Source organism: Plectropomus leopardus, chromosome 14 (genome assembly GCF_026936395.1).
Source record: "Plectropomus leopardus strain MGB_pleo_1.0 chromosome 14, ASM2693639v1, whole genome shotgun sequence".
NCBI lineage: Eukaryota > Metazoa > Chordata > Actinopteri > Perciformes > Serranidae > Plectropomus > Plectropomus leopardus.
The window spans coordinates 29517167-29540160 of record NC_142189.1 but is presented as its reverse complement, the minus strand read 5'-3'; the positions used below and the strand labels follow the sequence as shown (position 1 = coordinate 29540160).

General features: G+C 38.5%; 1 protein-coding gene across 1 annotated transcript in view; it reads right to left on the bottom strand.

Annotated features, from left to right (window-relative positions):
- lingo2b (leucine rich repeat and Ig domain containing 2b) overlaps positions 1-22228 on the bottom strand; it is a 54582-nt gene extending 32354 nt beyond the window's left edge. The window contains exon 1 of the mRNA XM_042500983.2: positions 21909-22228. The gene's annotated coding sequence lies outside the window, so the exon portion shown is untranslated. The remainder of the gene's footprint in view (positions 1-21908) is intronic.
- Positions 22229-22994: the final 766 nt, after the last annotated feature.

The following is a 22994-nucleotide window of genomic DNA, read 5'->3' as shown; positions in this document are numbered from 1 at the left end:
TCCAAACAGAGAAGAAGAGGGGCTGTTAGCCACAACATCCCGAATAATCTCCTCAGTTTATAAAGTTGTTGGTATTAGCAATTAGAAGATGAGTTTTTGCTCTTGTTAACACACTCAGTTTACTAATATACCATTGAAGGTTTTGGATTTTAAAGTTACAGTCCTTAAAATGTTCACAATTTCAAACGTAATTTTATTTGGTACTATTCTTGGCTGGCATTCTGCTAAAGCCCCAAAATATATCAGTGCCTGTTTGTTACCTCCTGCATGGTCAGTGGCAGAGTCCGCCATATGTGTTTTTAAATAGAGTGCTCATGCATAAGGGATTTACAGAGAGGGATGAATGTTTGTAAGGCACAAAAGCCAAAAGACTAGAGATGTTAAATGTGCCGACAGCATGTAGTCTGTGCACGCTACTTAGTGAGGTAAAATCTGGGAAAGCAGAAAAGTCTCACCTCTTAATAAAAGAAAATATATGAGTCAGTGTAAGTATGGCGGCATTTTACAAATAAGACATCAAATTTTCATCATGACCGACAAATGAATGGGGGACAACGAGGGAAAATACAATAAATTGTCCAAAAGTCTGTTTCTGCCACCACAATTTAATTTCCCTTATAGAAAAATACAAAATAACAATATCAGTGTACCAATTTGGACACAATTTACTCATAATTTAAGTGTTTATTTCCCAATCATGTATTCCCTAAGTCCAAAAATGTGTTGCTTGTAATAAAATGTTTGCCTTACCTAGTGGAACACACAATACACATACACGTATGTACACATAATCAGGACGCTACCACCTCCTATTCCTGGTATCGCCTCATTTCAAGCCAGCAAAAAAACCCAGATACTTGATATCTTAAGACTGATAACAATACAAGAACCTCTGAGCTTTTCCTAAATTACCTCAGATCAATCGAAAATGTAAAACTCAGTTTAAAACACAAAGTCAAAGGACATATCAGATGAACCAGGGTAAAAAACAATAACAGTAACAAGCAATAAGATTGTTGCACCAGACGATGAAACTCTGGAGCAGTAAAGTACTCATATCTGTACCGGCAGTGAATTTCAGTGAACACATATGCCTGCAATTAACTGTTAACACCCGGGCTGAAACTGTGAACTTTAACAGGTTTATAATGCTATTATTAAAATGTGTTAAAAAACCACTAACTAGCTAGCATCTTAATTTACACCTTTAAACCTGACGTTAATATGACATTTATATTAGATTCCTCATTTCTTCAGAAAAACAACAAAAAAAATAACACCAGATCCTTTTGTAAACCAGGTGGAAAAAGATGTTGTTTTTTTTTACAGAAAGGTGTATGCAATATTACCAGGTGACGTTTGCCTCTCTGACACAAGTAACACCTTGCTGTTTATAGTCTCTTTCTCTCAGTTTCCTGCGGCATGAGCTGTCTGTTTGTGTGAGTGTGATTCTGGCCCGCTAACAGCGTGCGAAATAAGGGACTGTCCTATTCTGCAGTGGATCCATTTCCAACTCCGCTATGCTAATTAATCCCTGAAGCAGCTGACAAACAGTGAGAAGGACTGCTTGCACATTTTGCAAGATTAGCGAAATGCAACACATTCAGGATGTTCTTTCGTCAAATTGTCACCGTCCCAACAGCAGCTCTCTGTTCGCTAACCCACTCCAAAGTGTGACATTCGGATTGCTCCGCACTCTCTTTGTGCTCTTAGTACAGGTTGCCACAGTCAGACGCTTTAATTCATTCCAGTGTGTTTGCCAGCTGGATTGCAAGAATCTTACAGCATTACAGCAAATGCACTTATTTTGGCATACAAGCATAGCCTACAATTCTTAAAATTTGCAGAGCTTGCATCAGTGCTGCACTCAGCAAGATGTGTGCAAATAAGCTCAGCCATCTTATCACTCTAAATCTCAAAGTGGAGTCACAACATCCCATTTGCATACTATAATACTCTGTAGGTGAATGCTGAGGTTAGATTGAAATGGAATATTTAATTTTTAGGTCGCTCAGTTTGTTTGCTTTTTGTTTCAAGTAGGTTTCATTTTAGGTGTGAAAAAAAAGAGTTTAGGTTTAGTTTAGCGAGGTTGTGTTTTCATTTCACTTGATGGATTTAGCATTGGATGTCATATTTTGGAGCAGATCTGAATCATGGGAAGGACACAAATTATTTTACTCTTTCATTAACATTGCGAGGTTGAGCATTTTACCTTGGCAGAGGTCTGCGCACTTCAAGTGTTATTAAAAAGTTAGTATATTGAGTTGATGGGATTCAAGAAGAGCTCAGGTTGTTTTAGAATCTTTCAGAACAACTTTTCAAGTCAAATAAACTTGAACTTGAGTTGGATTTTGTTCATGAATCTAAAGGATTTTAGTACTCATGTACCTAAACGTGTCATCTCAAATTTAGTCAAGTTAAAAATTTAGATTTGCCCATCCGCTAACCCGTTTGCTTATGGATATGGCGATCATGTTTTGGTTTAAAATACCCACTTTTGGGGGCACAGTCCCAAAATAGAGGTCTGCTGTTCGTGCCACTATCCTGGTGGAAAAATGCAACACAACAGCCAGGTTTGGTGACTAAAAAACTGTTTCCCACAGATTTCCTGTGTATCTGTGGCTGTAGCAGGCAGCTGGGGGGGGGGTCTGTAGTCTCACTGTAATATCCGACGTTTTTTGCGGGTTTGTGAATGCAGCGCGGCAGGTGGCATTCTTTTTCTCTCCTTTGCAGCTGAGTGTCATTCTTGGGGTGGATAATTGATCTGCTGATACGTTCACAGCTGATCAGATCGATGGATAAAAAGAAAAATATGCAGATTTTTGTAAGTGACAGAGAGTTTTAGGCCCAGTAGAATGACCAATTTATTTTTACTTTTAATGCTCCTGTCATTCTGCTCCACTCTGCCTCTACTGCGCTAAAAAATAAATCAACAGTGTATATATTTTAATACAGCTCCTAATTAACAGTCCAGCTCTATTCATTTAGACAATGGCGGTCCACCATAGTCTGAGTTATTAATGGGAAAAACACTATGATCTGTTTATCTTAAACAGTGGTCTGTTGTGGTCAGGTGTCTCGCCTATTACCTCTTTCCTACCAAAATTTGCACGTGCATGCTGGTTTTTCAAACATGGGTCAGTAAGCTAAAAATAGATTATGGACTGCTTTCCTATTGCCACTGGAGAAAAGCTGTATACACGGCTCTGCAGCAGAAGAGTGTGCCTTTTGTGTGTTTGTGGTTTCGTTTTGGTGTGTCCATGTGACATCGCAGAAGAACTAGAAAACATAAACAGAAAGCTGCATGGACAGAGGTCTGTGAAAACTTTACAGTGGTTATTTCTCTTTATCTCTTACTTATGCAGTCTCTCTTTCAAATTTTTTAAAAAAGTTTTGTAGTTCAAATAATTTATATTGAAAAGTTTCTTTTTTGCCCAGAGAAAAGTTCTGCTTTAGATTTCAAGTACAAAGTTCAAGTAAATCATGACCTAATGTTTAATTTGATACACCTTACAATGTTTTTGCCAACTAGATTCTTAAATTTAAAGTTAATATGTCAACATTTTTTGACATATTAACGCTTTAGCTTCTCTCCTTGCTGCAGTGATGTTGAAGTGGACAGAGGTCTGTGAAAACTTTACAGTGGCTTCTTCTCCTTGCACATCTCTCACTAATTCAGTCTTTTTCAAACTCGGTGCAGGCTGATTTGGATCGATGTTTTGGCGCTGCTTAAGTGGAGAGGAAGGTAATTAGTGGCATCATTGCATCTCGTTGATTAAGGGGCTGAAATCAACACTTTCACGCAGATGTTGTGTTCCCACAAATGACAATCAAAGCCTGAGATGATAAAAACCGGTGACTACTGCAGATTCATTTGATCCAGGTGTGAATGCAGATTGTTTGCATTCCTACTGCATTAAAAAGCCAGATGTTAGTGGGTGTTTGAGGGTTTTTTGTGCAGTTGGAATGAGGCATAGTATGTGTCACACCATCCAAATCCCCTCCAACACATGATGACAAAATTGGCTGGTGTTCATATTCAGTTTAAAAACATTGATAAGACATGTGAAATGTGCAAATGTATCACACATTGTGTGCAGAAATGTATAAAGCCAACAATTTTTTCCTGCGACTGTGCTGTAAACTTGAAAGTTTCAGAGCGTGCAGGTAAAATACTCTTAAGTCTGGCAATAAAATCCACCAAAATATTACCTCTATCAAACACTTGAAGTCTCTACCCATGACTTGGCTACAGTTTCAGTGTTTTTTGCTGAGCTTTTGAGATGTCTGCTGCTAAGATATGCCAATGCAATACAATGGAGGTGAATAGAATTTGAATGAAATTACTGCTACTGCTCCTTTGTCATCCTCCTCTCTGCCTGTCTTACACCATAAATACGTTTTTTCCTGCACAGTCGGTTAAAGCAGAAATTATTGATGAAAAGTCATCTGCGGCTGTCTGCAGCATCTTTGATGCGTTCAGGCAAACAACCCACATCAGTGCAAACTTTTCTGCAACCAGAGTCACATTCCGCTCTGCATGGAGATATGAAACACTTCAGAGGATATTACAGGTCACACCGAGCGGGAGACGTGTAGTGAGACAAAACACTCCTCTCGTGTGACTTTGTCTCAGCGGAGAAAGTCACTGACGATCTACCTACATAATTACATAAAACTTTCCAAGTTAAATTAACTCTTGGGTCACTTACCAGATGCCAAGGACAAATTGTTAGTGTTTCCCGCCCGGAGTCTTTTACACATGTGGCGCGTGCACAGTTCATCAGTGACAGACAGTCAGTCAATCAGCACAAACCTTTTTCATGTGTGTCTGAGCCACACACGTGATATTCTAAGCATTACATATTTGAAAAATGTCTTTCAAAAAACTTGGAAATAAGGCAATGAGCAACTTAACAATTAATGTTCCTAAAATTTGTGGGAAACTAGTAAAAAGTTACAAAAAATGACCTGAAATTAGACAGAAACAAAAGAAAGAAAATAAAAGTAAAAAAAAACCAAAAACAGGAAATTACTTGAAAAAGCTGTCATAATAAAATAAAGATAAAAAATAATATACATACATAATAGTGTTTTTTGTGTAATCTTGTTTTAAGTATACAATTTTAAATTTAATGTTTTTGATAGCTAATTTTCTTGTCACCCTGCCTGTTTTTTCAGCAGCTTTTAAGCCCCCAAACTTAAAATGTTTTAGCAACCTGTTTCTTGCCTGGACAGTGCCACAAAAAACATTTGATTTTTTACTGAGACGGTGCTGCATTTTCTGCTGAGACAGTGCCACAAAGAGCAGTTGATTTTTACAGACATTACAGCATTTTCTGTTAGGATAGTGCTGCGAGAAGTGGCTGTTTTTATTTTAAGATATTGGTGTTGGTTTTCTCCTGAGAGTAGAGTGCCATGAAAAGCATTTTGCTTTTTATTGAGAAATTACTGTTTACAGCGGGGATTGTGAGTATTTCACTCCAAAACTTCTTTTACTAACCATAACCAAGTGATTTTTGTGCCTCAACCTAACCACGCCTTAACCACAGTTAGTAAAACGTGAAGTTTCAATACATCTGCTACATAACAAGGTGCAAATGAAATGTATCCAATTTTTCAGGCGATTGGATTACCGTACATTATGCATTTTGCCACCAATATGTAAATAGGAGGGTGTTTTTTAGTGACCTGTAGCTATTTCCAGCAGTTTTTTAACCAACAAACCGCTGCTTTTTAAGACCTGTCGCTGTGTTTGCTGTGGTGATACTGCCACGAAAAAAGCGTCTGTTTTTTCCTGAGCCATCACTGTGTTTCCAGCTGGGATTATGCCACCAAAAGCCAGCATTTTAAAACATTACAGTTTCTTTTCCAAACCATAAAAAAGCATTTTTGTTTAATTACAGTGTTACAGAAATGTAAAGATACAAAGCTTCAACATCTTCACTACACCAAATAGAAGTCAAACTAAAATCTAGTAAAATATAGGCTGACAGTATATATTCAGTTAAACTAAATCTGAATGGAAGAAGTCCAAAATTCATATCGAGCAGCAGCTCGGCACACTGCCTTTGCGTCAGATGCTCAGTGTGGCAGCAGCACAGACAGACGCAGCTATTCCAGGGCATGTGGCGCTGATGCTGTCATCCTAAAAAGCCACTGAAGCCGTGGCTTTGGCCGTCAACCAGCCACATAGCCCCACGGCAAGGAGTGTGCTCTCAGACAGCGATCAACCAGAGCGCTGGCGTCCACACAACAGGACAGCTGAGAGGCCACGGGCTCCACCACTGGAGACACGCCTGTACGCTTCACTATGGCTTTAATGGCCTTTGTGTCCTTTGAAGTGCTTTATAATGATGAGGAGGGCGAGTGCATTAAGACTACAGCTCGCTGAGCCAATGGCATTGACAGGGGTGGTTACTAAAGTATAGCAGAGAGAGCGCCGCTCTGTTCCCTGCCTGAACAAACAACCTGTTTGTGTCCGTGCTCACTGTTTTTATTTGTATTACCGGACATTCTGGCAAAGCCATCCCACATCCTGTCACAGAGGTGAATAAAACCATATTGACCATCTTAGATTGGAACAATATTTGTTCTGACATGTGCGCCAGCGGGCCGTCTTTCCCCTTCGATCATTCATGACAGGCAATCAGCGGTTGTTTTTATTACCACGAATATGATGTCAGGAAATCAGTATGATTTGTGTTTGTCTTTCACCCGCTGTCACTTGTTACACTGTGGCTGGGGCCAGGAAGCATAACATGTATAGCATCTGTTGATACTGGAGTTTTATTTTGCTTGTCATAAACATTTTATGTTGCGTGATGAGTGCTGGAGATTTTTCTTTACTCCACATGGCAATGAAATGCATATGTGTACAATGAGTGGCGTAAAATCTTTCTTGCTGCTGCTGCACACAAACCCAACACACCAAAATCATGATGGAAAAGAACATGAAAGCAAAAACAATCAATATTGCAGTTACTGCACACTCATATTCATTTTCAGGTTGCACTGAAACGGTAAAATTCCAAATTTAGCTGTAAAAGATCTAATTTCTCTCTACATTATGAGTTTAAGTCGAAACATCTCATTTAGATCTCCTTACACTGCTCTCACATTCAATTCCTGTATCACATTTACTTTATTTTACGCCGTGCCGTGTGCACTATAAATGACATTCCAAAATGCCTCCCTGTTGACTTTTGGCATCATTTCCGCTCCATTATCTAATTCAGCTCTATATAACCGTTCCATGCTGATTTCGCTCCCCTTCTGTTTTAGTTTCACAAACCCCTCTGGGCTCTCATTTCTATCACCTACACAATGTGTAATCTATTTCCCTCTTATACAGTTTTTACCATATATATGTGACTAAAGTCAATTTGCTGTAGCAGAGATGGAGGGAGGCAGCGGGAGAGAGGTCGGGGGAGCTAATGATAGAATGTGGGCCAGATGCAGGCACAACTCCTGGAGATGCAGGGTTGCCTCGCTGTTAAAAAAGATAAATACCAAAATGGAAAGAGATGAGGGTGAGGGCGGGAGGGCCGGCAGGTGCTCTGACATTCTGATATCAATAAATCTGCCTCTTGGCTCATGTCACATCTAATTCCTCACCTCTCCTGTCTTTTTCCACAATAGTTTGTCTACTGCAAAACCCAGCGAGACACACATTTCAAGCAGAATATAATCGATTTTTTATGGTGGTAGAAGTAGTTTGACTTTTTTGGCATTGAATAAAACTGCAAATTTTATCCAGGATGAAAACAGCTGTCCTTCCTGATATTTGTTAGTCACAATTTCCATAGCTCAAGGCATTTATTAAAAATAGAAAATAGTAATAATTATGAAATTTAGGGGTCTATGGTTTATCAAGAACAAATGACTGGAAATTGAGTTGTGCTGCATTGTGGATTTAGACCGTTCAACTGGTTTTCATTGTTTGTGTCCAGGTTTTATTGGGCAGGCTTAAAAACCTGCTTGATGGCACACTGGAGCGAAACATCATCCCTTCACCGCTTATTCAAAGTACAAGCCACGCGCAGCTACAGACTCTCGTTAGCAGCACAGAACACATCCACTAAACTAGAGAACCACTGCTCACTCCTGTTCAGCAGCTGATAGCAGCTAACTTTACCCAGCTAGCAGGGAAACGTTCCCACAATGTTGGCGAATGTTACCTACAAGTTGCAATAATGTTTCAAAGAAAACGTTTTAATCTAATGTTCAAAGAACGTTTTAAGGATTTTCATCATTTAAAATAATGTTCCTGTAAGGTTAAATGCTGACTAAGACATAACTGCAACATTCTGGGGATGTTTTGGTGATGTTGAGAGGTGACAGCTCATCGAATGTTCTTGTATAAAACATTCCCACAGTGTTACATGGGAACAAAGGGAGAACATTTTAAAGGCAACATTCAGAACATGTTATTGAGGACTGAGTTTACAGACCTTTTTTTTTTATATGAAAATGTAATGTAATGTTATATGTTGAAAAAATTTAAAGCGTGAATAAATTGATGTTTATAGAGAATGTTACCCTAACATTCTGGGAACTAAGAAAAATAACTTGCCCCTGAAAACATTACAAAAACATTGCATTGTATCATTCTCAGAATGCTTTTAGGACCAAAAATTGCTGGCTGGGAACCCTATTCAAGTAGCTAAACACACGTTAAGAGTAAGCGTATCCGCTACATATGAAACGTACAAATGTAACAGATATGTGGTTTGCAGAAACTTTTCTCACACATTTATGTCTCATTCATCAATTTATTTACATTAAAAGCCACATATAGTGTCATTAAGATCACTGCGACCATGCTCTGCACACCCACTGCAATTTTACATTGTACTAATAACTAATAATGTTGTTAATGTAAGGCAATTCATATTGTGTCTTAGCACGGCATGTACTAGAGGAGAGTGCTGCTGTCTGAAAACACCTTTGAGGTGCTAAAAGTCAAAATGTTTATAAGTGGCTGTCACTCCTGTGTTTTAAAAAGACGCTCAGCTCTCAGCAATGTCAAGGGCAGATAATGGCACACATCGTTCCTGTTGAGAAATGAGAAAAAGAAAGCAACAGGCAGGTCTCTGGAGGACACACTACTGTAAGAGATGCCAGTAAAACATGAGAAAAGGCTTTCAGCACAGTGGAAGTTCTCAGGTTAGCGTGCGCATTATCACATACCCACAGGAAAGTTGACAATAGTTATCCCTTAGAAGCCTATTTTTAGATTATTTAAGAGAAAAGCCTGTAAAAGGAGCCGGGTGCCCTTTTTTAAACAGTACAGTCATTAACACAGTAGTTTGAGGAAGACGTTTTTCTCCCCTCTGAATTACATTTCCTGAGCTTTTTATGCAGGCTCTGTCATTGTTAGCTAACGAGGATTTTTAGCATGCAATATGTCTCCCGAGTGGCTAATAAACAGAATATCCAAACAGTTTCACCTTTTCACCACCTCAAAAACAGCCTTGTTATTTTCAGGACCAGACGTTCTCAGATCTGGACCGGACTGCAAGTCAATCTGGACCCAGCCCACACCTCGTGTTAGGAATGCAACAATACAATGTAATGAAGTGCACGTTTCCTAATTTTAAAAAAAGAAGAAGAGGTATTATACTTCTTAATAAATTGTTTATTTTGAGATCGTTATAGCGATCCTGGCCCGAGATTAAGATTTAAACATAATCGTTCGCGGTTTAACATCGTTGTCGTGGTAACATTGACAGCCGGTGAGGGTCATCATGTGTTAAAGTTCAAGGGTTGGCTAACAGGCGTCAAAATTCAAAATTTGCTCACGTCTAACTGGTGTTCACGTTCTGTCCTGCAGCATGAGAAGGCTAGACTTCAGCGTCTTCTTTCAGTGTGCATTATGTCACCACGTTTTTTCACTATCCAAATGTGCAAAGAGAAGAAAAGTTGACTAGGAAAACCAAGTTTTCAAAGGTGAGTGGACAGAGAAATATGTTTTATTTTGAGTTGTGAAAAGTGGAAAAGTTATAACGTTATGTCTTAGTCAGAATTTCACCTTAAAGGAACATTATTTGAAATGATAAACATCCTTGAGCATTAGATTGAAATTTTTTACTTTATAACAATATTGCAACTTGTAGGCAATGTTAGCCAATGTTGCTCGAGCGTTCCCTGCATGCTAGCTTGGTTAGGGTTAGAAAAACATCATGTTTAAAATACCTGGTTTTTTTAGAGAACTTAGACCTATCGTAGCTCTTAGAACGCTGATTTGAGTGACTTATTTTTAGCTCCCATTTCAGAGTAGTCCCATTATAAGAGTGATGTGAGAGTACTGTGACTGGTCCAGTCACTTTACTTGCCACTTTACTGAGCAAAAATGGGACAGTGGAAATGACTCGTCAAGCGAAAGTGTTGGTGCCTTAATGACTGCCAGCCGGGTTACAGCTCACTTCATTGTTCACGCTGGCTGTGCAAATACAAATAGAAAAAAATGGCCTTGAAGGTATGCAGTTGTCTAGTTTCTCTTTTTCACCAAAACCAGCTCTGGTTCTTTGACTGTTTCTGTTCAGGATGCCCAGATCCTTGGTGCTATCCAGCATACCAAATCCGTGTATCATTCATTCATTCGTTTTTCAAAATAACCCCCGCTTTCCAAAAAAACCCCACTTATTTTTCAGTATTCATTTCTAAAACCAAAATGATATAAACGGATAACGACTCGTATTTCCAATTTTTAATTTTTAAAATTTAAAAAAAAAAAGGGGGGAAAAGGATAATGGGTGTGGTCCATGTAAATGTAACACCTATAAGTTCATTTTCCCATTTAAAAAATGAAAAACAGAAAACTGGAAAGCTGAATTCAGTTTTTTTTTCATTTTTGATATGGAAAATTGAACATTTTCCGTTTATTCCATTAAAAAAAAAATTGAGCACAAAATCAGAAACTGGAAAAATGAGTCACTGGAAAACACAAATGAACAAAGGTTACACGGATTGAACCAGTGGAACCATTATAATCAAGAGTATGTAATCAATGGAGGGCGTTGTACAATGCATAATGGCAGGTAACAGTAGATGCAAAATCACTGAAAAGTATAAATGTAACACATCTGTGGTTTGCAGAAACGTACAAAGCCAACTTTTTTTTCTGGTGTCTGGGCTGTATATGTATCTCTTCCTCTATTAGGAAAATATCATCCCATCTGCACATCAACATCAAGCTGTGTTCCTGTGTGTGTGTGTGTGTGTGTGTGTGTGTGTGTGTGTGTGTGGAAGTGGTTCGTGTGTATCTGAGTATATACAGTAGGCTGACACCAACACAGTATATTGATTTTCTGATAAATGGCCGCGATACTACAGGCTTTCATTAAGAATCTGCTTCAGACTGTTGTCTACAGCAATGGATATAATACGATGCACTTTGATTGATCACATATTTATTTTTGAACGGATCAATACTACGCTGGTTGTCTGTGTGAAGACCGTGACTTGAATTGATTTTGATGCAACATGTTGTCAGGATTACATAACCACAAATATCTTGTTGTTATAATTATTCTTGCAGCAATGGGTGTGCCTGTTATTATGTTTTTTTTATTTTTATCACTATAATTATGACCGAGATGATTATGACTTCAGTGCAGGGTCACGATTATTAGACAGATTTCAGCAGTGCTCCTGTTTTGAAGTTATTTCCACGTGGCCAATTATTGTCTTTGCCCCTTTGTATTTCTAGGAAATTCACATGACTCTCATTTCCAGCAATGTCCTCCTTCACATTCACGCATTAATTTTTGATATTGAATATCTGCAAAAAATAATAGCTGCTGGCAGCTTTGAGACAATTTTGGCTCCGCCGTTCGAAAAAAAAACCCATGTGGGTCGAGCCCTTGTGTGTATTTATGTTGGAGAGAAAGAGCAAGAGAGCGTGTGCAGGAGGAGGTGCAACATACCTGAGCAAAAAATAGGCTCTGTGAGTGTCGGAGCATAATTCTGCTCTTGTGAATTTCCCACGCACGACTGTTACATTTTAATCATGCACTGGAGACGGGGGGGAACCTTGAGTTTGTTGAAACTGACGCCTACAGAAACCTGCATCTGCAATGCTAATCACACTCCAGCAAAGGCCCCACAGACTAGCCTTGTCTTCCCTGTCAAACTAAAAATTCGTCTCCAATAACAACCGAGCACTCCATAGCTCGCTGCATCGCTAATGTGTTGCGGGCTACATCTGGAGAAAGCCTTCACTGTCCTGCTACTTTGGCCAAATCTGTATTCAGAGCAAGATCAGGAAGATTAAAAGAGCCAGCATACTGTCTGCAACACTGACTGTATGCTATCATTTTTATCCCATGATGATTGCATGTATGCTGTTTCTGTTTATTCTTATCTATCATGTTATTCGAGTGTGAACACTCTTTGTGCTTTTATCTCAAAGGAACAGTTCACCCCCAAATCAAATTATTTTTTTTTTATTCTTGACAACAGTGCTATTTTTCAGTCAGATAGTTTTGGTGTATGTTGCAAAGTGTTGGAGATATTGGTCATATAGATGTCTGCAATCTCTTCAATATAATGGAACTTAATGGCAAATGTAGTGTTCTAAGTATGGAGCCAGATCAAGGCCAAAAGGTTGGAAAAGAAAAATATTGAAAAATAAAATTTAAAATTACATTTTTAAGTTTTGATGTTAAATTATAAAACAACCAAAAAAAAGAAGAACAATAAGTAAAATAAATTTTAAAAAAAAGATAATTTAGAAAAATAAAATAAACACCATCTTATTAAAACTAAACACCACTTACATCTATAATAAGAACTAATAAGCTCCCCCAAAGGAAAGGAATTTTTTTTAAAAAGATTTCTTTTTCATGAATTTCCCTGCAGAGATCAATAAAGGCTCTTCTGTATATCTCTATCCAGCCTATTTCTTCTACACATAGCTCATTCTTCTTAAATTCAACCTCTGAATAATAACCTTCCTCTTGTCTCAGCATGATCATAATTAGGATCTTAAAATGCTGCTTCTCTCCTCTCACTGAAGTAATCTTTACTTTAAAAAAAATCGGCTCTTGAGATAACGGTAAGATCTGACAGAAAATTTGATTGGCTTATAAAAGAGCCATCACAATTTCAGAATTTTGTCTCAGTTATCAAATTCAAATCTCAACTCTGTATTTTAACTGTTCTCAAAGTGAAGAAGCCTCTTGAGAAGCCTATGAGCACAACAAAACAACTCCTGCTGGGAACGGCAGGAGAAACAGATCAGAATTTAATGAGGTTAAAGTAAGAAGATGATTTGTTTCTGGTAAGAGACATTGCTGTTGAGTTTTTCAAATGTAATTTTTTAGCACGTTTAGCATCACAATTAGAGTGCCACCTAGTTCCATCATATTGGAGAAAAGGCAGACATCTTTACGGCCGATATCTCCAAAACTCACAACTCACACCTAAACTATCTACAGTGATAAATAGCACTACTTGAGAGGGAAAACATTTATTTTAGATTTTTGGGTGAACTGTACCTTTAATTCAGACATCTCTGAATCTGCAACCACCCTTACATAACAGTTCAGTTAAGACTCAGATGTATTCACAGGAACGCCAAGATTTGTGGATTTTTTTTTCATGGGGAGTTGTCTTTGAGCTTTTTAGCCATTCTGGCAGAGCACCTAGTATTGGAAGACTGAGATGCACCCTATTTTTGTGGCTATTTTGAGAATACTCTCAGAGAGCTCTTAACGTCACCTAAAGAGCAGTCCCAGTTTAGGAGCAGTTCCACCCCTGCAATTTGAAGCACTTTATCACGTCTGTGTAAATCAGCATTCGGATGAATTTTCTTGTCTTGCAAAAGCCAGCTCTCACTTTGCTTAAGAACCCACGAACTACATGAAAGTCCTCCTCCATACTGCACCTTATTCTGACATCTACACATCCTGCTCAGCTTTTATTTTTACTGTGATGTAATCCTGTGAGGGAAAAGCCTTAGAACTTGACAGCTTTGTAAATATCGCTCTTCAGGTGTGATCGTGTTTTTACAGGGAACATTCATTTGAATAAAAGTGAGGCTTTTTGTCTAATGCTTTTGTACCGCTATGCACTTTGCATTGCTCTACTATATAGATTTCTTTGAGGAAGGAAAGCCGAAACAGTCAATTCTCCACTATTTTCTCCACTGCTGTCCATTAACAGTGTAAGATGCTTTCTGTGCTGACGCGCACACACATTGGGCCTCATGCAGGAAACTATATCTGAACAAATTTTCTCTTATTTTTGCTCAGATCCAGGATTTGTTCTTATTTTGTTAGTGCCCACTGATTTTTGGGATTCATAAATGTGTTGTTATTTTTGCTTTCTTCTTAGGTAAGAAAAAATTTTTATAGGGGTTGAGAGCACTCGGACCAAGACAAGAAAAAAATATCTTGTTTTCACAGTACACAAATGTTGCCCAGTGCAAGGAAAAATATGTTTTATATTTGAGGAACCTTTGAAAAAGCATGAATATCATATAATTACGTTAAATTATATTTTTATTTTATTGTTATTATAAAGACTTGATTATTAAATTTCAGGGCTAAATAAATACTACTATACTTGTGCATTAATCCCAGTTACTGTAGTTTCAGCTACTTTGCGTCCCTCTGCTGACCAGAGCTGGAATGTAACTAAGTACATTTACTCAAGTACAAATCTGAGAAACTTTTACGTTACTTGAGTATTTCAATCTCATGCCACAATCCACTTCTACTCCACTACACTTCAGATGGAAATATTAATATAATATTATCATATAAAAGCCTTGTATTTTTCTGTTTTGATAATTTGTTGTATGTACCTCGGCTCCATGAAAATGAGGTTCAATGTGTTTTCCAGGCTTTGAATTAAGTAAATGATGATGATGATTGTACTTTTTAACTTCACTGTTATTATATAACTACTACAAATTTAGATTTTTGCACACAAACCAAAAATATGAAAATATACAAGTGCAGCTGAAACAAATGGTCGATTAGTTAGAAAATTACTCTGCAACTATTTTTATAATTGTATAATTGTGTCCACCTTCTCATATTTACTGTATGTATGAGGACTTGCTGCTTTTCCATTTAATTATGTTTGATTTATTACGTTTATTAAAAGCTTTTTGCATGTGTACTTTGTACTTTTAATACTTTAATGCATTTTCCTGAAATCACATTTACTTACATCTACTCACTACTACTGCAGAAGTTCTTCTGCTTGTGAACTTTTTTGGTGTCATCGCTCCAGTCTTGTTGATGCGCCAGAGTCTTTGCACATGGCACAAAACCTGCCCTTGTATAGTGCTTAGGGGGTGACTTAGGATCAATGGGACGGTTAAGAGTATTTGGTACATCTGGATTTGATTTCTCTTTTATTTTTCTGACCAGAAAATTAAGAAAAAATATAAGAGAAATTTAAGAGAATGTTGCTGCATGAGGCCTGTCGAGCGTGGTGGATGCTTTGCCACTTTCATACCGGAGGTCTAGTTGCCACAGGGAAGGACCTGAATTAATGATATACTCTCAAGGAATGTTACTAAATTTGAATACAAAAAATTGCTCTCATCTGTCAAGACTAAACTGGAGTTTTTTTTGCATTTTTATACGTCAGACATTGTTTACTGCAGAGCATTTTGTAGCACATGGGTGTGTTGCAGATAGTTTAATGTGTTTTAATATTATCCATGCAGCCACCTGTTTTCAGGTCATTTTAGTGTGCTATAAATTAAACTATACAGACTTGAACTTTATGGGCCTTGGAAATCTATTACATTTGACCTTATTATCAGTGTTGGGGGGTGCAAATTTGCAAATTCTAGGATAAGGAAGGAAGGACCCACCCTGCTCTCCCTATGAGTGGCTTCGTATTTTTTTTCAAGTTTTTGTCTGAGACACATGCAACTCATCTGCATGCTTTTGTCGCCAGTAGTTCTTTGATGTTGGTTTGATATGTCTGGGCCTTCACATATTACTAGGCAGGTTTACATTTACCCTCAAATTTTGCAAATTGACACAACACATCATTTTCGAAATAACCATTTATTACAAAAAAGTTTTCACGCTCCCGGTGGTATTTTAGGTGATTCAGAAAAGCCATAATTCTGCAATTAACTGCAATGGAAACACTTTTTAACTTATTTATTTTTATAAAAACTTTTTTACTTTTTTTTCACTTTCTACGTGGCCTTGGATCAGATAATGACGGCTAGTATGGTGTCTGCAATAAAGCTGCTAATGTTTTTAACAACCATCGCGGTGCTTCTTGAAATGTTATCGCAAGAGAAGTCCCATAACATCACCCAATGGAAATACAATCATCTCACCATTGTGTTTTATTGACGTTTCAGAAATGCTTAAGTTTTGCACAAATCTATAATGGTAGCCTGCCTAGTGTTATCACTAGGGCTGGGTATAAAAATCGATTCATCAGTGCATTGCAATATGTTTTTTGCCAATTCGATATCGATTCATAAAATCCTGAATTCGATTATTTCCGTTGTAATGACGCCCCGCTCCTGTGGGGGCGGGTTTATTCATTAAAATGGCGACAGGGGTGCGAGGTAGCAGTGTGTTAAAATCAGCACCGACAACATTAAAAGCCGACGTTTGGATACACAAAGTCGATAGTTGTTAGTGTTAAAACATTACAATAATTTACGTTGCTACCTACGTAGCCGTTTGAGCCGATGCCACGCAGATGTTTTGCAACCTTTTGCTAACGCTAAAGCTGTGGATCACACACAAATGCAGGTTGACAAATCCTGCATAAACGTTTATTACTTTTGTTAAGTTCGGCTCAGGCAAAAATGTGCACTTTTCTGTACTTTATATTTATCTTAATTTTAATTTTTTTTAAATTAAGAATAATGTAATGCTAAAATAAGTTTTGGTGTCAGTTTGTTCTAAATCAATACAGATAATGCACGCTTTATTGAACACATATCAGAAGGTATTCGAATGAATTATCTTGGTATTTCTGACATCAACACACATAACTGAATTGATATCGAAGCAACTGGATCAATATTGAATTGACACGAAATCGAATTGAATTGTGACCCAAAGAATCGAAATTGAATTGAATTGTGAGGTTCTTGACAATACTCAGCCCTAGTTATCATGTCATGTTTGTCTGTAATGCAGTAATCTAATGTTGTTACTTGCGTTATAAAAGTTCTTAAATTATCTGCATTGTGTGTGGATAGAAAGAAATCAAATGTGTCAACAATAGTGATGCTATGTTGTGTAACTGTGGAGAGGCTCTTAATCCAGGGCAGTGCTGACTCCGTGGAGGAACAGGTTGTCTGACAAAAGATTTAAGAGACTCTAAATTTTAGAGACTCCTCTTAGTAAGGTCTAACCACTATTTTAGCGACAAACACATCACATAAACTGCAGTAGTCTGTTATAACACCATGGTTGGGTCATTGGTTGGGTGAGTGAGTTACTTGAGTAAGTGTGTTTGGCCCATGAATGCAGCCCATTTTAAAACATGTTTTTTTTCTTTTAAGTCTGTCCTCATCTAATGGTGTTTCTCTATGTGGGTTTATGTAAGGTTTAACATTAGACTGTTAACTGGTGATGAACTCTGGTGATGCTGCAGAATAACACAAGTAACAAGTTGTGTGACTAACTTTTTTCTACAGGCACTAATTAAATAAAGCATTCCATTACTTTTTTTGGAAAAGTAATGAGTAATGTGTAATGCATTACTTTTTTTGAGTACCTACCCCAACACTGAACATTAAATGAATGCATTTAAAAGTGTCACACATTTTCAGTCCAGCACTGACTTATTAGCATGTTCACGTGTTGGTGGGAGGCTCCGACATCTGGGATATTGTTTAGAAAAAAGATAATGATTAAAGCAATTAAAGTTGTGTGTGTGAATTTGCCAAGTCCTTGCATTAATAATGGTGCTATTCAGCAGCCAGCTGTTCTATTATTGTGGTTACAACAGTTGATTGCAGAACAATGACTTAAATGCGTGCACTAATAGCAGAACAGGGGTGTAAGCGATTAGAAAAATACACTCTGCTCTAATTTGTCTGGATACAAATAATTTGACTCTCTAATTTAGATAATTAATGCCACTCTTATATTGGCAAGCCCAGTAAAAAAGGCACTGGTTGACTGACAGCTGATTATTAAGTTCTGCTAAAATTAGCTGGCAGCAGCTGCAATTTAACACAATGTAATAGTGCTTTGTAGGCCTTTTTTAGCCTTCAAAACACCATATGAGAAAGACGGGTACAAGCTGATGCCATATGTATCCATATTCAAATGTTCTTCTTATGCATAAAATTCATGAGACTATAAACTATTTTAATTCATTAAGACATAATATGCTTTAAGGTCCAGTGTGTAGGATTTACGGGGATATATTGGAAGAGGTGGTATATAACATTCATAACTATGTTGCTGCTAACTATGCTGTTTACCAGGGATGAGAATCAACAGAGTCCCAACGATACCATACTATCATGATACTTAAGTCACAATACAATATTATTAAATGTTTAACTGTTTGCTGGGTATTATGATAATATATATTGTAATATATTGCAATTTAATACATTTCTTTCAAATGTGAATCATGTCTCGGATGGGAAGACTGTTCAACGTCTGTTTTATCTAACAGTTTTTCAAGTTTTTTTTCACTTAGATAATGTTTTTCCCCACTGCAAAATGTACATAGTGGAATGAAAAAGCAACAGATTGTATTGTTCTAGTAGGCGACTTAAAGTTTAATTTTTATTTGCAATATTAATAAGTTAGATGAAAAAAAATCGCTACAAAAATATACAAAGTACAAAATATCCCAAAGCTATGTTCTATCAATTTTTTCCTCCCACTCCTGTAGTACTCCAAAATGCTTGGCAACTGGGAGAAGTCTCAGTTGGTTGCAATCTGCAACTTCACCACTGGATGCCACTAAATCCCACAGGGATAGTAAGGGGTAACTTTTGCAAAATGACAGTTCGTTATGGGCCAGTTAAATTATATATATAAGATAAACAAGCTCTTTTAAGATGTTTTTAATGAACCCTGGCACCTTCTTTATATTAAAAGTACACCTGGCATCTTATCGTGGGCTGGATTTGACACTGTGTATCACTGCACTAGACATTTAACTTCAGTACAAGAATGTCACACTTAAGAATTTTATACACATTCATTTATTTGTAGTGGCCCACCTTGTTCAAAAATTCTGCTGCCATGTATTGAAATTATATTCTTGGACCTTGACCGTTCATTAGCAGTACTAGTGGAGTTGATGATGTAAAAAACATGCTGTTATTCCCCACAGTCTCTCTGCCTGCAGGCCGCTGGCCGTTTACAGTCCTGTAACTTCTCCCTCGACCACTAGGTGTTGCTGTATCTTTCAGCTCAGCTGCCCGTCCCACCAGTAGAGACCGCAGACTGAGCTCTGGTGGTGCGTGCTGTGCACTACATAAGAAGAGTATAATAGAAAGAGGAGTGCCTGTATTTATGATGCCATTGGAAAACATACCTTTGGGATTTCTAATAACACTGGTATATATACTGTAATACTGTGATACAGCCAAAGCCTAATATGTACTGTATGGTTATCCATTGCACCACACATTGCACCTCAGGTGCAATGAAATGTGAGAATTTATTGTTAATTTAGCTCGGTCTAAAAATTTGCATTCACAGCAGCTGCTCCTCTCATCCATCTATCAGGTGTGATAAGCTCTGAATGTATAGCAGATCAACTATCACTTGTTGCTGCAACATGTGGACTTTGTTCTTTTACAGTGACGATAAATATTTCTTATATATCTTACAATTGGCATAAACAAATTTCCTTTTATTTTTTTGAAAATGTTACAGAAATGTCAGGCTTTTTATAATTTGCAGAGGGTGTGTCATGCGTATGTGACCAGATGTGCGCTCTATTGAGTTGAAGCAAATAGCCCCAGATAATGGAGGTCCGAACAATACCAATGAAGATAATCAGCAGAAGTAAACAGAGCTGAACTCTCAGCAGATAAAGCCCAAATACTGGCATTGCTTTCTCCACATTATTGGCACCATCTGACAGAAATAAAAGTGCCAAGAAGCAACCAGCTGGTTGGTGTGCAGCCACATGGGTGGGATGTTAACTCATTAGTTTGCTCATCAAGAGGAGTGATAAACGCCGGGCTTTGAACTTGACCGATGAAGGCTTGGGAGGTCAAGATTTTGGTCAGGGTTGGCGTGACTCACTGACGACACATCAAGGAAGTGTCGAGAAATAAAAGTGCCACCAAAGTCGACGTTAAAAACGAAGTGGAACAAGTTCAAACACTTTGCTGCACTTGATGATAACCGTGAAACCTTCCCGTATGACACAGACATGACGAGCCCTGCCAGTTACTTTCACATGAACAGAGGAGGTGGCGTGAGGAAAAACAAGAAAAAAAGGAAGCTTGCTGGGGGTGGAAGCACAACACCGAAAAGGAGGAAAAACAAACAATAGGAGGTGGGGGAGACAATCCCACCCTCCCTCCATTATCTCCTTTCCCATCCCCCTCTCACCCTTAACGAGGGATAGTTTTCTCCTCGCCTCTCATCTCTCTCCTCCCCTCCTTTCCTCACCGTCTCCAGAGACCAAACACACCCCTGAAAGGTTGCCATAGAAACGCCTCACACTCTCTCTCTCTCTCTCTCTCTCTCAGACTCTCTATCTCTCTTGCAGCGGTAACGCCTGTATCCTCCCTCTCCTCCATTAGCATCCCTCTTGCTCGGAGACAGCAGGGTTGTCGAAAAACCCTGACCAAGTCCCCACGCCTGAATCCATTTGTCACGAGAAAACTTACTTTGATATTCCAGGTTCGTGGGCTCAAGATGAAAGCATTTTCGTGATAAATTATTTGACTGTAAATTATGTTTTTTTTTTCTTTACAAATGTATTCCCGGCTCTGAACTTTGCTCTGTGTTGGGCAAAGAAAACAAGCAGATCTAATTTGCGCACAATTACCGTAGGCATGCCATACTCAATTAATGCCCCGCCGGAGTCAGACGAGAGACAGTAGCTGAGTCCCTGGGCTGGACCGTAACTCATTTATAATTCAGTCCTATTTCTCATACTTAAGGTCAGGATAGAAGTGTGTAAAGTGAGTTTTTTCTCATGCACTCATCCGCATGAAAGGATATATCTACACTATATCTCACCCCCGCAGGCTTTTAGAGATCTTGGTCCACTCTGGGGGGTACAAAAAAAGGACTGTGTTCCTGTGCTGCAGGGCCACTTTGACTCACAGCAGAGCACCAGCCGCCAACTTCATACGGTGCATGTGTCATCCCCCGCTGTGCAGCTCGGGGAGGGCTTTATCCACCTTGTGTGAAGTGTGTTGGTGTCATCATGTTGTCGGGGGCACAGATGCAATCTCTTTGCTGCATGAAAAAACATACACTTCCATCCACAGGCGACACCAAACCATTGATTTCTTCTTCTTTTTTTTTTTTTTTACATGTAGCATCACTTAATTGACTCCCTTTTTATCCCACAATGCCAAGGGGAGGGAAGTGTCGTCATCCACCCAAACTCACACTGAATGCACCACATTTTTCTCCCCTGAACACCTACATCACTCCCAAACTGAGCTTTTATCTCCATCCTCATTCACGTCATGTGGACCTCACCACTTGTTTATTTCTTTATTTCTCACTTGCATCCTCCAAAATCCTCACACCTCACATCCTCCCTGATTAGAGACTACGCCTACAGTGTGCTGATGAAACCAAGTGTCAATATCTTTTTTTCCATGCGAGTTAACACTCAGTTATCAGCTACAGAGTCGTGCAAAGATTTTTCACATTCATGTTGGCAACAGATTGGAAGCAGCAGAGCTCCAAACTGGAGTGTGAGAGCAGTGCTCAGTAGAGTGTCATGAGTCTTACCTTTTACCTGCTCCTCCACATGCCAAAAATCCACCTTCACGTTTTACATCACTGAGCGGGGAGTCCGAGGCGCACACACACACTCTGGCTGACACACACTTGGCACACACTGGGGGATGCAATCCTCTCACTCAGTTGGTCTCCTTCCACTCTGTCTTCCATGAAAAACTACCTTCATGAAAAAAATCCGATTTTTCTCTTTCTTTTTTTCCTTTTTAATTTTTTTTTTTTCTAAATGTGGTTTTCTCTCTGTTAACCGGGCAAGCTCATCCTTCCTGGCGGCGGCTCCGGGTTTAACGAGGCATCGGCACAGCGCTGTGTGACGGCTGGTAGAGAGAGGTAGAGAAAGGGAGAGAGAGAGAGAGAGATGTGTGAAGCCAGCAGCTGCAGCCGCACACAGGCTGAGCTGCTCCTGCCTTCACAATAAGAGCATGAAACAGAATATGAAATAACGGATGAAAACGTTAAATAACGAAAGATAAGGTGGCTGACGTCACTTGTGTGCACTGCAAATGTTAGCATAAAGGATCACAGAAAAAACCTGCAGGACACTGGGGGTCCAGTGATCCTTAATTGCAAGTCAGGCTGTGTGCCTGCTGCTGTTTTAGTGAACTGGAATGAAATAAAAATGAAGACTAAGAAATGAAATAATTTGTTAAAAAACATCAACAATCTAAATTATAAAACGAACAAATATGTCATGTAATGGGTCGCAGGATTTATTTTTCTCAGTAGTTTTCTTTCAGCAGGTTTTTATACGGAGGACCTAAAAGGCCATAAGATGATTTGTAATTTTCATTTTGTGTGCACAAGTTAGTTAACTAACCCCAATATGCATCTGTGTGGTGTTTTGTTTACCATCATCAACGTTTCTTCATTTTCTCCTGTCATTCTGTCTCCACCTCCATCTATGCCAGCTTGCTGGAATTAAATCTGGATGAAATCTGAATCTGATTCATTTGAATAAGAGAAAAATCATGTAGTGACAGTGTGATTTAACTTGTAGGGTCAAGAATTTTCATAACTATTATATGACCCCCACCCTGTTACTCTTGAATTGTTCTGCCTTTTTGAGATGGATAAATG